Here is a 17,157-nt window from a genome sequence, read left to right on the forward strand (position 1 = left end):
TATGGCGTGGCATTTATGTAATGTGGTTGGGTGTGGGTCGGGTCCACTAGCGGTGGCCCGTGCCCACCCCATATTAAGTTGTAATATGTTACGAGATAGTTGGAGGAGGTTTTGGCGGGGTCATGGCTGCCAACACAACATTTAAATGGTGTTTGGTGGGTTTGGGCCGACGAGGTCATGGCCCGTTGAACCTTTAATAAAATATTTTTGTTAATATAGTTGGGGGTGGCGGGGGTGGTGGCCCGCCACCTCATTTATATATATATATATATATATATATATATATATATATATATATATATATATATATATATATATATATATATATATATATATATATATATATATATATATATATATATATATAGATATATATATATATATATATAGATATATATATATATATATATATAGATATATATATATATATATATATATATATATATATATATATATATATTAATTTTTAATAATAATAAGGCCATTTTGAAAATTCCAAAATTTGACCGAAGGAGTCAACTTAAACAGGCCACAAATTCACCCGAAATCTGGCTGGAGTTGGCTAGATTTTGTTCGTCGGAAAACTTCTAAATTGTGTCTCCATTAAGCCTGCCTAGTCAGCAGAAGTCAACAAAAACTTTGACTGGATGTTTCTCCCTCATACGATCTCAGATTGATGAGCCGATCACATCGCTACAATCCTGACAATGAGATCTACGCTCTGGTCTTCTTTCGAAAACATTCTAATCACTTTGATTTTTGGGCTTCCATAAGCCCTCTTTGTCCTGTGTGTGTCTTTAGAGCCACCTGGATCAATCCTCCCCACTCAAAAGTGTTTGGTCCTCCAAAAGCATGAAAAATAATCTACAACTTCTTTGTACCTTGTCTGCATCACAAGCGTCCTGAAAAGGTCTCGCTTCCATCTCCTTCACCTTTGTTCTTCAGAGCCTTAAGCGATGAGCCGACACCTACAACCTTTGCAACCTATAGTACATTATTTTTGCAAATTACATGCTTGATTTTTATGACCAACTAATGACTCAAGCATCCCATACTTGCCACGAGTTTATAACACGTACTTGGTGGTCAAGTTTACATCAAGATGGACACAATACCCCAGCTATGAAAACAAGGCCAACATATCGTTGTTGCTTCAACAAGTGATGGCAAAAACATCATCAATACAACACATGATTTACAAAGATAAGGCCTACTTTTACAAGTGATGGAAACATGACATCACTTTCACAGTTTATCACACAACTCAAAATAAGACCAGACATCATTGTTGCTTAACAAGTGATGGAAAACACATCATCACCTTTACATCTTAAAATGCAACAAATGATTTACCAAAGCACAACCATGACAAGCTAACATATCCAAAAACCATTTTTCACTTATTGTTGTGAATGGATCACCTCATTGTGGTGGTTTTTCTTGTCGAACAACTGCTTCACCTGGTTCATGCACCGACACTTTGTATTTAAGGCACTGCTCTAAATGGAGCCTCCAACGAGTGGCTTTTTGATGATCACTTTTGTTGCAATCATTGCAATAGGTTTTCTTCCTCCATATTTGCTTGACATGTTTCTTTCCCTACTATTGAGAGGGTCTTTCACGCCTCCTCCTGTTTTGTGCTTCTATTCTTTTCCAACACCTAGAAAATTTATGGTTATGTAATCCACAAAAGGTACATGTTTTTCGATTTCTTGATTTATGTCCATCATTAAAAATATTATTATAATCGAAATGAACATTCGAATGTCAAAACTGGGTATACCTTTCCTTGCCGTCTCTGGTGTATGTATGGCAATGAGAGCTTGCCTCACCTCTTTCCCTGCCATGGGATGATGGGGGTGTGTTCCCATCATTCTCTTTCCTTGACAATTTTGACAATGTCTCGGAAGAACCTGACACCTTGCAGCATTCTCCTTTGGTGTATCCCATGGTTGCAAATTGAGGTCTCTGCACAACCTTCAATGGTTGAGTTATGCCTTGGTTACTAGCACCAAGTTCTTTTTCCTCCTCGTGCCTCATCTTGTTAAGGAGCCTCATGTTTGTCCCTGTAATTGGGATCTCCAAATCTCCAACAAAAATCATACTATGTGAAGACAAAACCGAAAGGAAATCAACATCTTCTACCTCCTCTGTCGATTTGGGAAGAACTTATGAGAGCTGCTCATTATCTGTTGTTGGTGATTTTCTTATTGTCTCCACGCATTCCCCAACTTCCTTTCTGACATACCCAATTCCTATCTGACGGGGTAATTCCTCCACTTTGATGGGGTTGACAATGCATTTGCCATTAATTCCCAAGCATTTTCCTTGATACCCCATTCCCTTCAACAATTTGGAGCCAAGTCTCATGGTATAATTTTCAAAAACAGTGAAATCATCATTAGGACACATACATCAATTTACAGAATTACTTTTTACCTCACATGGGTCATGTTGTGGATTTTCCAAGGCCTCGTCCTTAGCTTGCAAATGCCATAGAAAACTATGTTTTCCCTCTTTCTCTTCATGTAGAATAATCTTCAATTCAACGTTATCTATTTCAAGACTGTGGTTGTTGTGCTTCAGTTCTTCCACGGCCTCTTCCGTGGCTTGCAACTGAAGCTGCAATCGCTCCTTTCCTCTGTCTCTTTTTGTAGAGTTTCATACATTATTTCCACCCTTTGGGAAATTTTGAGCATGGTCTTGTACATCACTTCTTCATCCTCTGTCGCTGCACGTTCCATTGTTCACACTTGCAATTCAAATACATGCAAAGACGGCTCTGAAACCACTTGATCCGGGTCTGGGTGTGACAAAGGACCCTTCCAAGGCCTTTTACTTTGGTGATGTGTTAAATTGAATTTCTAAAAGAATATAAATGAATACATGTGCATGTTGTAAAGAAGAGGAACATGACATTCATCAACAACATAAAATAACGAGATATTGATAACGGAGTTCGTCCAGTAGGGACTACATCTATGGGCCCCAGTGTCAAGATGGTGTAGGCCAATGAATTAAGTGTTGTCAATAATGATGATGTACATAAGAGGTGATGTCTCTATCATACAAGGAAAATTCCCTCACGCAGGAGTGACTCCAACAGATGTTCCGCTACAGGAACTCTCAGTCAAAAAGGACTCCTATCAGTATGACATAAACTCATGCATGATGATAATGAGCATCCTGCCAACATGGCATAAAAGGGACCTCAATGCAAACATACATGGCAACACATGAGTATCCCATCAACATAACAACAAAGGGATCCCAAACAACACGACGAATCATGACAAGAAGTACATCTGACAAATGGTTCTACATCACATCAAGCAGGAATCATGAAAACAAGTAAGAATCAAGATCCCACATCAAACATCTAACAGGGATCTGTGCAGTGCAATGCATAGAAAAATAAGTACATGAACACACTGCATATACCTCACATCCTGAGGCCATCTGAAGAAAAGGATGTCAAATTGATGAAGCTGGTTGTACCATCAATCTCGCGGCGTTGAATCTCGTGGAATGACTGCTCACACATGAACGCTGACACCTACACTCCACTTTGGAAAGTGGCTGAAAAATGAAATGAGAAAATGGAAAATCTGAACACACCATCAAATTTGTGGCGTAGAATAGTGCAAAATCGACTATCAAATCTCTAAATTCTAAGAAAGTGAAAATATGGGGCTCGGGAAATCTTTTAGATTCCCCCTAGATTCCTCAAATATTCCCTCCTCCGGGTCCTATGCAAATCTGCTACTCAGATCGAGAAGCAGACTACACCATTGGGTTTGTGTCGTTAATAGGTGTAAGATTGACATAAAATTTGTCCAATTTGGACACTGCGAAAATTTCACCCTCCTGAGAATTTCGCTCACTCATGATTCCACCTACAATAAATTAATTAAAAAATTTATCGCCCTAATTTCCATGTGCACTCTTGCTCCTCCATGTTTTGGTGAACTGATGAAATTAAGGTTAATATAAATCTTTTTGGTCGATTAAACAAGAAAATTTGTTTGGTGTAATGGTAATCTTAAACATGTTCATTTTGGGGGTCGGGTCCGAATTGGGTGCCCGCCCCATAACCTCCGTAACTCCTTGAAAAGGCTCATGGTGTTGAACATTAAATGGGAGGGCACGTTGGTTACATGGTATGATGGTTCATGTGACATGACATGGCGCGTATTAACGTTTATTGGGCCGTGACGTCGGTTATGGGTTTAACGTGGGGCCGCTGCATGGGCGAGGCCTGCGCTCCCGCCGGCTGTGGGTTCAACTCCCACCGGCCCCATTTAATATGGTGTGGCATTTATGTAATGTGGTTGGGTGTGGGCTGGGTCCACTCGAGATGGCACCATATCAAGTTGTAATATGTTATGGGATAGTTGGAGGAGGGTTTGGCGGGGTCATGACCACCAACCCATCATTTAAATTGTGTTTAGTGCGGTTGGGCCAGTAGGGGTCATGGTCCGTTGGCCCTTTAATAAAATATTTTTGTTAATATCGTTGGGGGTGACGGAGGTGGTGGCCCGCCACCTCATTTATATATATATTTTTAATTTTTAATAATAATAAGGCCATTTTAAAAATTCCTAAATTTGACCGAAGGATTCAAATTAAACAGGCCACAAATTTGCCTGGAATCTCGCTGGAGTTGGCCAGATTTCGTCTATTGGAAAACTTCCAAATTGTGTCTCCATTAAGCATGCCTAGTCAGCAAAAGTAAAAAAAAACTTTGACTAGCTCGTTCTCCCTCATACGAGCTCAAATTGATGAACCGTTCACACTATTGCAATCTGAATGACGAGATCTATGCTTTGGTCTTGTTTCAAAAGCATTCTAATCACTTGGATTTTTGAGCTTCCATAAACCTTTTTTGTCGTATGTGTCTTTGGAGCCACCTAGATCACTTCCACCTCACTCTCTCTTTCTCTCTCTCTATCCTCCAACTTTTTCACTATCTCCCTCCCTCTCTCCACCCTCTCCCCAACTCTCTCTTAAATTTGATCACATTGTATTATGTTTAAGAAATTATCTAAATAAAAAAAACTTAATTGGTTGTAAAATATTAAACCTATATTTTGAATCATTCATGTCAAAGCGAATAAAATAATGAAAAACTTTAAAAAATCATGCATTATATTTAATCTAATATTTTCTTTATATATATATATATATCTAAAGAACCGACATAGATCCATCTTAGCTTAATTTTATTAAAACCTTAATTCAATTTCTATGGAAATATTTTTAGTAGTCCCGAGGATAGAGGCTTTAGATATATCTCAAATTGTAACATTTTCCCTTTTAGATTCAATTAAAAAATGTTGTAAAATTAAATTAAAATAAAATATTTTTACTATGAAATAAGTTATAATTTTTTGGCATGTGGTATTGATAAGCCATGGTATTATAACAAATCCCATTTACAAGTTAATATCCATGGTAAAGTGAGGGTGAATATCCATGGTTAACAATCTTGTCATATTGCTATAAAATATTTTGATCAAGAAATAATTTTTGTTTTCTGGGCATGTGGTATTGACCCATGATATTGTAACAAAGGCTATTTTTTACAAGTTAATAATATCTATCGTAATGTGTTTATGTTTTTTGGGCATGTGGTATTGATAATCCATGGTATTGTACCAAAACTATTTTTTACAAGTTAACAATATCTACCCTAATGTGGGGGTGAATATCCATGGTTAAGAATCTTGGCATATATATATATATAGCCAACATAGATCCATCTTAACTTAGTTTTATTAAAACCTTAGTTTAATTTCTATGGGAATATTTTTAGTAGTCGTGAGGATAGAGCGTTTACATATATCTCAAATTGTAACATTATTTTCCTTTTTAGATTCAATTAAAAAATGTTTTAAAATTAAATTAAAATAAAATATTTTTACTATGAAATAAGTTATGGTTTTTTGACATGTGGTATGGATAAGCCATGGTATTGGTCCATGCTATTGTAAAAAATCCTATTTACAAGTTAATATCCATGGTAAAGTGAGGGTGAATATCCATGGTTTACATATATCTCAAATTATAACATTAATTTAGATTCAATTAAAAAAATGTTTTAAAATTAAATTAAAATAAAATATTTTTACTATGAAATAAGTTATGGTTTTTTGACATGTGGTATGGATAAGCCATGGTATTGGCCCATGCTATTGTAAAAAATACTATTTACAAGTTAATATCCATGGTAAAGTGAGGGTGAATATCCATGGTTAACAATCTTGTCATATTGTTATAAAATATTTCGATTGTGAAATAATTTATGTTTTTTTGGCATGTGGTATTGATAATCCATGGTATTGACCCATGGTATTATAACAAAGACTATTTTTTACAAGTTAATAATATCTACAGTAATGTGGGGGTGAATATCCATAGTTAATAATCTTGTCATATTGTTATAAAATATGTTGGTTGTGAAATAGGTTAGTGGGGGTGAATATCCATGGTTAAGAATCTTGTCATATTGTTATAAAATATTTTGGTTGTGAAATAGGTTATGGTTTTTGGACTTGTAGTATTGATAATCCATGGTATTGGCCCATGGTATTGTAACAAAGCCTATTCACAAGTTAATAAAAAAATCAAAATATAAAAAATTGAATTTTATTATTTTTATTAATTTAACATTTTATTATTAATTGAGGTCATATTTAAATGTTTACACTCATCCCAATGTAATTTTTAACTTCTTCTTCTTTTTAATTTAACCTCTTACACAAAAATAACAAATTCTTATTAAAAATAAATCATTTAACCCAATTCCAATTTATATATTTTATTTTATTTTATATTATAAATATTTCTTTTATTTTTTCCATTATAAATATTCCTTTTCTTGAACCCTGGATGGAGTTTGCATGGGAAACATGTTAGGAGAGCATAACGATTAGATAGAGGAAGGGCAAGGTGAAGAAGGAAGACCATCAACGTGATCTATGGATTTCATGGGATTCGAACCCCAGATAGAGTTTGCATGGGAAACACTTTAGGAGAGCGTCAACGATTAGATGGAGGAAGGGCAAGATCATTGGGCGTGGAGATTTTGGTAATTTGTATATCGGTATGAATTTGGACTCTGGAGAGTTCTTCCTTTTTACTAAAGATGATTTTTGTTCTTATGGGTGAGGGTTTATATGATCAACGCATAAATTTTATGTAGGGTTGAGGGTTTAATGATTATGATAATGCATTTTGATTGCAACTAGCAATTCATCAAAATATAATGCACAAGTAAGGATTTTGCATGTCCTTATTGTACAAAGGGTTTAATGATTATGATAATGAAGAGCTTGATCGTGGCCAACAATTCATCAAAATACAATGCACTAGTAAGGATTTTGCATGTACTTATTGAAGAGCTTGATTGCGGCCAACAATTCATCAAAAGGCAATGGAATGCAAGAATTTTTCATGTCCTTACTGTACAAATCATTTCGCTAGGGTCAGAATGCATGAAATTTATTTTATCTTTTCACCTTTTTTTAATGGGCTCTACCATGCCAAAATTCAAAGGGCTCGAGGGACGCAAGCAAATTTTGTAGGATGCACATTCTAGACCTTCCTCACACTTTGTTACAAGAAATTAAAATTTCTTGTAATCATGAACATAAAATCTTTTTTGTTTCATATTTATATTCTGATCTTAATGCCTACAGTTTTAAACCATGTTATATATTTTAAGTAGAATATACTTAGATCTATTAAACCTTCGACTCTCCAAATCTTAGGTTGATTTTAGCTAGAAAGAAGGAACCTGAATGGATTTTGAAATTTAGATTCAATTCTTACAGACAATGATTAAAAATGGAATAACCCAAATGATATGATAACTTTTACCCACCCATCAATTTCCAAGACCTTTTCTATTATTCTAAACCTAAACAAGGAGAGTAGGAGAAGAAGAGGAGCCTGGATGAGGTGGACCCTGACATGCTTGATACTTTTCAAAAGATGGGCATGCCCTTGACTAGAAGAAGAGATTGACCAACATTGTTGTAGATGTTGTTTTTGACAATGTTTTATTGCTACTATGCATAAGTAGACTGCATAGGTAGTTGAGGTTATCTTTTGTTCGTTATAAGAGGTAATTCGGGAGTATCTTTATCTAGTTAGGAAGTACCTTGGCAGGGTTGTTCCACCTACTTATAAGTATTATACCGCATCGTTTTTTTCTTTTAGTTATAGCTCCTCCTATTAAATACCCAAGCACACTTTGTCACCCATGGAAATATCCACTTATTTTAGGATCAATGAGATGAAGACCAGGTAGTTTGAGAGGACTCTATTTTTTTCGATGAGAGGATTTCTATGAGGTGAGAGGAGTTTTGTGACATATATTGAAGGATGCAATGCACCATTTTATGACACCAGTCATCTCCATGCCATAGTAGTGGATCTCTATTGCACCGAGGGAACATTGATAAAGTATTCCATTGTAAAGAATTGGTATGTTAGGGACGAGGAATGCAAACATGGGATTTATAGTTTTATTATGAAAAAAGGTTTGTACGACGAGGACAAATCAAGGATTTAGTGGACCTAAGTAGAGAGTGGTTCGACAATCACCTAGAAATACTCAAGCATTTTTTTGAAATATGATGATGCAATTGGAGAGTTCTATTCTATTGCCTTGAACAATAACTATCAATAGGGGGGACAAAGATGATCCATATAGGGAAGAATTGCAGGAGTAGGATTGTTTCTAAAAGTATATCTATAGGCAAGTCAAGGAACTACTACAGAGGAAATTCTTGGAATGGAAGGATTTTTTCACAGTGTGATTCGATGCTCATCAGTGACCATGCAGCTGCAAATACATATCGTTACATTCAGGTACAATTTAGTTGCATTCTAAAGTCTCTATTTTCATTTATTTATAGTCCTTCTTATGTCCTTGTCTCTCTTAATTTCATTGTGGTAGGATCGGAATGGTTTAAAAATCAAGGATATCATTGAGTAAAATAGACACCCACATGTCACTAAATGTCATTGTGCATATTCCTTGTTTTTGATACAATTAGAAGTGAGCAATATGATGTGTGCACAACTAAAATTCCTAGCAAGCATGATCAATCTAGTGTTAGCATGGAAATTGAAACAAAGAATCATAAAATATCAATACATTTGTGACACAGAGTAAAAAACACAATAAAATATTATATGCCAACGTTGTCCATTTAGTGCAAGATACTACTAATATTTCATGATTTTCAGAGATGGTGGATGTCATGAAGATTCCCTCAAAAAAAGTTACTGACTTGAAGATAACATGGCTAGTGCAACAATTTACTTTAAATAGGCTAAATTTAGGTAATTAAAACAATTTTGAAAATCACTAGAAAAACAACCCCACATCATTTATTTTCAGTTGTACAAGATAATATTGAGTAAAATTATGAACAATTTCATTTAAATTGGTTGTATATAAAATAACAAACAAGGTTTATTCTTTTAAAATCTATATCCATCATTAAGTATAAGATATGACAAGGATGTCTCATAATTTGAAAGACTATATGCATCACCAACTATAAGATAAGAGTTAATGAGATGAGAAAACCTTTGTCTTAATATAACATGTAAACATCATATTACTTACAACTCATGCATATTGTATCTCATTGTGCACATGTTAATTGTATAACTTCAATCTGGGTAAATTTTTACATTTAAATAGTCAAATATGTAGAAGTTACATTACACTAGCTTAAATCCGCACACAAATAAAATATCAGAAATATGGTATGGGAATGAGTAAGCATTTTCACACTATTTTGAAATTTTCCCTTAGTTGTTGAAGAACCAATTCAATGCTATTTTTGGTGGATTATTAAGTTATTAACCAAAGAAAAAAAATAGTCTCTTAAATCACTGAAAAAAAGGATATTTATAATGTTATATAAAAGTTACATTTCACATAGCTATATCTACCATGACATGGAAGTTACATCTCCATTATATCTATATATATATATATATATATATATATATATATATATATATATATATATATATAGATAAGTTACATTTACGTGTTTTAGATAGAAGTTATATTTTACATAGCTATATCTACCATGACATAACTATAATATTCCAACTCCATTTTTTTCACACTTTTCAACATTTTAAAGATGTGTCTATTTTAGTGTGATAATGAAATTAAATAGTTTATATTGATTAAGACATCTCCTATTTCCAACATTTTGAATTCTTAAGTGGGGCCTTGGGTAGGTTTTTGTTACTAACATATATCATGTTTTAAGTAGATGGTGTTTTATAATTCACCAAAGAGACTTTAGGAGCAACCATGAATTGCATGCTTGTTTCCATTATACATCTAATATTTGTAACCTTTTCCACATGAAGAACCCAATAGCCCATGTTGAACATGAAGCAAGTACCTCAAAAATTGGGGAATATCAGTTACTCTATTTCCAGAGGGGGATAGATCTAAAGAAGGCAACGACATCTATCATAAATGGCTTTTTTCGAGTTATATTTAATGGAATCCCACTAGAATTTTCTACTAAAGTAAATCAATTGATGAATTTGAAGCTTGAAGGTAGTGTTGAATAGGTGTTGTAAGGCATCTCTATAACACTATCTATCTACATGATTATAATTCCATGAGATGGTGTCTTAATAGCACTATTGGCTAGTGATGGGTGCTAGATGTAGATAACTTTCTCATGTCCTATAGGTAAATCATATAATCATATTTCTATGAAATCTCGGAATGTGTTCAAAGTTTGTCTCAAATAAGGAAATATGTATGTACTCTTGAATTTATCTACATTGTAATAAGATCAAGAATAAAGTTGTCATTGCAAATAATTCGGATCTACCATGTAAGTTTAAATTACTACATGGAATTCTTGATTTGTTAGATCCCAACTAGTTAGAGTTTAATTTTTTTTTTTTGTAATGAGATTAAGAATAAAGTTGTCATTTTAATCACTGAAATCTACCATGTAAGATTTATTCACTAAATGAAATTCTTTATTTGTTAGAGCCCAAATTATTACGATTATGAAGAGTCCTCTTTCATGACAATTTTTATGAATGCTCTATTCTTGCTCAAAGAATTACATATTATAGAAAGGTGCAAAATAAATGAGATGCAATTGAATGGTTTTTGTTTTAAAATGTGTAGAGGGAGTATAAAATCATTTTCAATTGCATTCAAATATTTTGGAGCACCCACTAAAGTGATTCATTTTTCTCCTAGTGAATTCCACTTATATTATCCCAATGCTTCTAGTACTCCTTCTCCAAAGTGATCTCTTAACTATCTTGGAGGGCAATTGATTACTTGATTGGAACCCACGGATTACAATTTGATTAGGAGCAAGGGATGAGAAATATTCATATTCTTCAATATATTCCACAAGTTAAAGGCATACCGAATGATTTCCTTTCTGTTTAATTGATACGACAATCACTAGAGCATTTGTTATGATTGTGAGACCCTTTTCAATGACTTTTTTTCTTAAAGTTATGTTATAAATTAAAGAAATTAAAGAAAAGGTGAAAATGATGCAATGGAAGGATTTTCCTATTTTAGTGCCTAAGAATGCCTTGCTAATGTGAAGAGCTAGTTATTTTCTTGACTCATGATTAGTCGCATTTGACTTGCTACATTTCTTTTAATTTAATTTCTGTTGTGTTTATATCGCTATCCTTGAAGTTGGTGATCTACTGTGTGTGTAATAGGAAGTATTAACTGCTAAGCACTCTCAAAGGTGATATTGATGGATGACTCACTTCAAATGTCCCTACTTGACACTTTAGTATTACATGATCATGCAAAGAAATTATTAATCAATATTAAACGGAAGATGATTAACGTAGTGTTTCTTTGCTTGCCATATAATTATAGCATTTTGGACCGCAATAATATATTTGAGCCTACTTTTTCATTGTTACTTGTGGAGATTCCCTTTGGCTCATAAAAAGATCGAGGATAGATGTCCACTGCATTGGCATTGGACATCATCAAAGAAGAATTCACCAAAATAAGTAGAGGACATGGGAGCAATTGGTATAATGAGCGGATAACCGCTAGAGAAACACCGAGGCACCATAATTTCTTCTGTATTTAGATTCACTCAAAATTAACTAGCCACAAAAAGTACCTTTTTTCCCCTGATATTTTCATGTGTACATAAATACTAAAAATGCAATTTCAGACTAGTCATTCTAACTAATAATTATATGATAGTCATAATTTATAGTTAAATAGCATAATATGATTAATATTATAGGACACAACTATAGGGTCTAACTGTGAGGAGCATTATGACAATATATGTACGCTTCTCATTGTATTAGACAATCATCTCTCACAGTGTGATATCCATCCAAAAAAATGTACTCCTAGAAGCCATTGTGGGGTTGAATTTTTTCTTTTCTTTTAGTGGACAAGTGGTGATATATTTTCTTAGGCCTTATTGTTCTTCTTCCCTAAGGTTTTTACACTACTCAAAGCTAGCACCTTCATTCAACCAAGTGAGGTACTCATCTTGGAAAGTTGAATCATGTTGTCTCCACAATCCAATGTGATGTTGGATCAATCTCATGATCCTAAAAACAGAGGTCATAATAGCGAGGAGCTTCTATTGTGTGTAAAAGAATATCCAAATTTAAGGAACATGACTCTTTTAGAACAAGCAATAAGGATATTTTTTACACTGATATTTTGTTTTTCCATTTGTTTCCACAAGTTATCTATTTCCTGATATTTTAAACATGTAACTTAGTTGGCATGATTGTACCTAAGGTTTTGTTGAAGGTTGAATATGCAGTTCCTAACGTGTTATCTTCTATGGTGATGTTTTATTTTCTTTGTTTATACAAGTCATCTAGCCGCATAGTGGCCACTATGAATGTTGAGATATATGTCGTATAAATATTTTATAGTCTACTCTATCTTATATTCAAGTATTCATCATCTTTCATGTCTTATAATGTGCATTGTATCTTCTTTAATTTTTAGGAGAGGAACTCAATATTGATGGTAAGAAGAAACAATTGAAGAAAGAGGAGAACAATAACATTGGAGCGACAAATGCAAAATGACAGAGAGAAGAGAATATGTCCAATGATACTGTAGGTTTTAACCCTGTACAGAAATTACCTGCATACGAATTCTTAAACAAAGAAAATTAACAATGCGAGAGCATAACCCATAAAACGCATATGCACAGAGATTTTTCCCTAGATCCCAAAACTGGGACTACCAGCTTGATTTTTCATTATGTTCCTTTCAATGTTACAATACATATTTATACATGCCGAAGCATCCAATACCATGGACTGAAAACCATCGCGTCGAATACCATGGACCGAAAAACCATCGCGTCCAAAAAACATGTGCGAAAATCATGCACAAAACCATAGGTGGGTCCGCCCAACCTAACATATGGTCCAAAACCAAAATTTTCCGGGACGTTGCCCCGGACCCCATAAAGTGGGGTTACGGGTGTCCTTCAAACCCCCTATTAACTACGTGGAAAGAATATAACACAACCCAACAGATACAGTTAGAGCTAATATCTTGCATAAGACACACTCATAGAGACTGATGGTTAAGCCTTCAAAGTTGATGAATTCACTTGCAATTCTTTGGCAACACAGTGATAATGTTTTGAAATTATGAAACAATATTTCATGTTTAAATTGTAGTCCAACTAATATTATGTTTGAAACTCATATTGTAATACTTATTTTATATAATAAAATTTATATGGTTGAAATTATTTATATTTGAACTTGATATTATTTAGTCTTTTAATTAACATATGTAACTTTGTGTTATCATATTAGAGAAACATGCACATTGTATGAAATTTTTTAAAATTTAGTCACAAAATCATACTAATTAATTTATGGTGATTAATAATAAACACATAAAATTAATCTAAAACTACTAAATTAGTAGTTTATATTAGTTAATGATGAACATGAATAAAATGAATATATGACTAAATTAGTCGTTTATAATGATTATGAATGAAATTAAATGAAATGAATAGAGCTACTAAATCAGTCATTTATATAATGAATATGAAAATACCAAAAAAAGGTAAATGACTACTGCAAATGATAAATTTTCGATTAAAATGATGTCTAAATTTTGCATATAGATGACTATTAGTAGCTAATTTACAATATCTTATAATACAAATAAAATTTAGTCATATTTCTTTGGTAATTAATTGGTTTCAAATGATGACTAAAATTTGCATATATATGACTATTAGTAGCTAATTTACATTATCTTATAACACAACCAACATTTTGGTCATATTTCTTTGGTCATTAATTGATTTTCTTGAGGATTCATATAGTAATATATTTTGTTGTATATTTGGCCATTAATTACGACAATTAATGACTAAACCAATGAAAAATTGATGACCAAATTGATGACTAAATATACTACTAGATGGTAAAATTGAGGAAACAAATTAATGACTAAGCTAGAAATGACTAAAATTTGGGTGCATTATAAGATACTGTAAATTAGCTACTATTGGTCACCGATTGAAAAGTGGTCATTTATATGCAAATTTTAGTTGTTTTTTTAGTAACTAATTAATCATTTTGTACCAGTGATTCCCCCACCTTTGAGAGTCACTACTGTGCAATCTAGCCCCACAGTCACCCAGTTTGTTACATGATCGATGCCTAAAGTGCGTTGTGTTTTTTAAGATGACATTTTCTTGCCGTGAGTGTCCGCTATGTCTCCAAGTACATTAGTCGTTGAGAATGCTCTTAGCAGTACAGGAATCATGGTTTCCAAGAGAGATGGATCAAAGGACACTGTAGAGAGAAACATTGGAGACATGGTTGAACAGGTCCTAATGAACTTGCCCATCTATGCAGACACGCAGTTGTTCATAGAGAAGGACATGAAGATCACATGGCAAGAAATAAATGACATATTTGTAGGTAGTTTCAAGGAAGATTTGGAAGACTGACAAGTCTACGTAAACATTCAAAAATTAGGCTTGTACAGGGTTTCATGCAGGTACACTGCCTTCCCGTGCATAGACAGAATTCACTGGATTGTCTCACATACCCATCCCGAGACAATGACATTGAGCAATACCATTGGAACACAGCTTTCCACCTGCAGGTGAGAAAACTACCATTAGATGTACCACCTGCCACAGCTAGTGAACTGCATGGATGTATTGTTATTCACTCCCAAGAACAATGTAAACACTAGAGACATCATGAAGTATTGGGTAAAATACCTATCAAAGTTCAGGACAACACCCAACCAGGTCTACAAGACGAAGTCACTCAGGAAGGCTTACCAACTCCTAGTCATCTTTGAATGTCGCTTGTAAGGTCAAAATAGCACGAAGACCATCCTATAGAGTTGGGTTGTTATGCTACATCAGTTGGAAAATTAAGGCCTTCCAACTCGTCAGACATGTTAGTTCCTCAACTAAAATTGCATGCTTCTAATGCTTGGAATCTTCCTAAGGATGGACAAGAAAGATTCTTTATGTCAACGTACCATCTTTATGCAATTTGTGTCCACCAGCAGTTCCATGGCATGGGATGGACATGGAAACCATCAGAGGATGTTGTGAATGTTTATTTCAAGTTTCTTTCTAAGTGAAAATACCAAAGAGTCATGGCCAAGCTATCTGACCACTTCATTGCATCGCTATATAGGATGATATTTGAACATGATCCACCTTTCATGTCCCAAGAAGCGATGCATGCATTTCTTAACATTGCATATTGGTATGCCTCACCCTGTGGCACCTTCATTAGGACGTTTGGCACGGATAATCCTCCACATGAGCTACCAAGGTTTACCATAGACATGTTGGTCATGCAAGAGGTTGCATACCACATCTCCACAGGGTTATTTACGGGACTTCATAGGAGGAAGAAGGCACAATGGCCCACTATTCCTTTGAGGATTGGGTTGTACGATATTTGTACCTTGAAATATGTGGATTCTAAGGATGAGGACTTGAAGAAGTTTGGGTCCAAGAGAATCAATTCATATGATCCCCACTACATATGCCAGAACCATTATACAAAGGTGTACTACCCATGGATCCACAGGGCATGTCATTGGCCAAAGGAAGATCCTTTGAGGTATTACTATAACTTATCTAGGCTCAATGAACTGATCAAAATAGTTGTAAATTGGAAAATTGGACTATAGGAAGCACCACCATAGGAAGCAACAAAAACAACAGTGGTTACCAAAAAACTGACACAAGATAAAGGTAAGAGAAAGATTGTCGAGAGTGTAGAGGTCAAGCAAAGCTAGAAGTTCAAAGAAGATACTTTTGTTGATAAAGTAGATTTAGAGATAGAGGCGAAGAGGTGAGAGAATGAAAGGCAAGTAAAGTGGAAGAAGAGAGATAAGCAAAGGTTGAAAGATACAGAGAGGAGATTGTAGGAGACGGTGAAGAAGTTGAAATCAAAACCGTGAGCTCAAGAGGAGAGAAAGGGAAAAAAGGCAGAAACACGAATAGGAAGAAGGAAAATGCGCATTGAACAAGAAAACTGCATAGATACAGGGTAATGAAGAAGAGAAGATAGCAGATGATGAGTAGGGTAAGCAGGTGTAGGTTCAGGAACTTGCTCAGAAAGTTGAGAAGTTGGTTGAGGCAACAGACATGGAGTTGGAATAAGAGCTACAGGACCAAAACATCAATCTCATTTCAAGGGAATATAAGGTCACACCATAGTCTTCGCCACCTAAGAATAATAACTAGTCTCAAGTGAGAAAGGAGAATTTGTTCTCCTTGATGATGATCTAGAGATGGATGTGTACAATCTGGCATTTGACGAGTCACAACAAAGGATTGTATAGGCATGAAGAAAGCATCTCCTAGATGATGACACATCACTTTCCCACACATAAGAAAGGGTGATTGTACCAGATGTTAGAAGACATTTAGTTTCCATGTCTAACGCTTCTAAGGCCTATGTAGAAGCCATGAGTTCGATGGTGAAGTTATTGATAGCAGAGAATGATCGAATGGTGAAGGACTTGCAAGAGGTCAGGCAGAGAACAGAGCAGTCCGTAAGATTCACTATTACAAACATGAAGAAAGAAATAGTGATGGATAT

The 17,157-nt window shown here is 34.5% G+C and overlaps 1 pseudogene; it reads left to right on the forward strand.

Annotated features, from left to right (window-relative positions):
* The first annotated feature begins 4,184 nt into the window (after window positions 1-4,184).
* Window positions 4,185-10,620, forward strand: LOC149212099 (iron-sulfur cluster assembly SufBD family protein ABCI8, chloroplastic pseudogene; annotated as a pseudogene).
* Window positions 10,621-17,157: the final 6,537 nt, after the last annotated feature.

Source organism: Pinus tabuliformis, chromosome 1_1, assembly GCF_031772625.1.
Source record: "Pinus tabuliformis cultivar Carrire ecotype Pingquan chromosome 1_1, CPIR1, whole genome shotgun sequence".
Lineage (NCBI taxonomy): Eukaryota > Viridiplantae > Streptophyta > Pinopsida > Pinales > Pinaceae > Pinus > Pinus tabuliformis.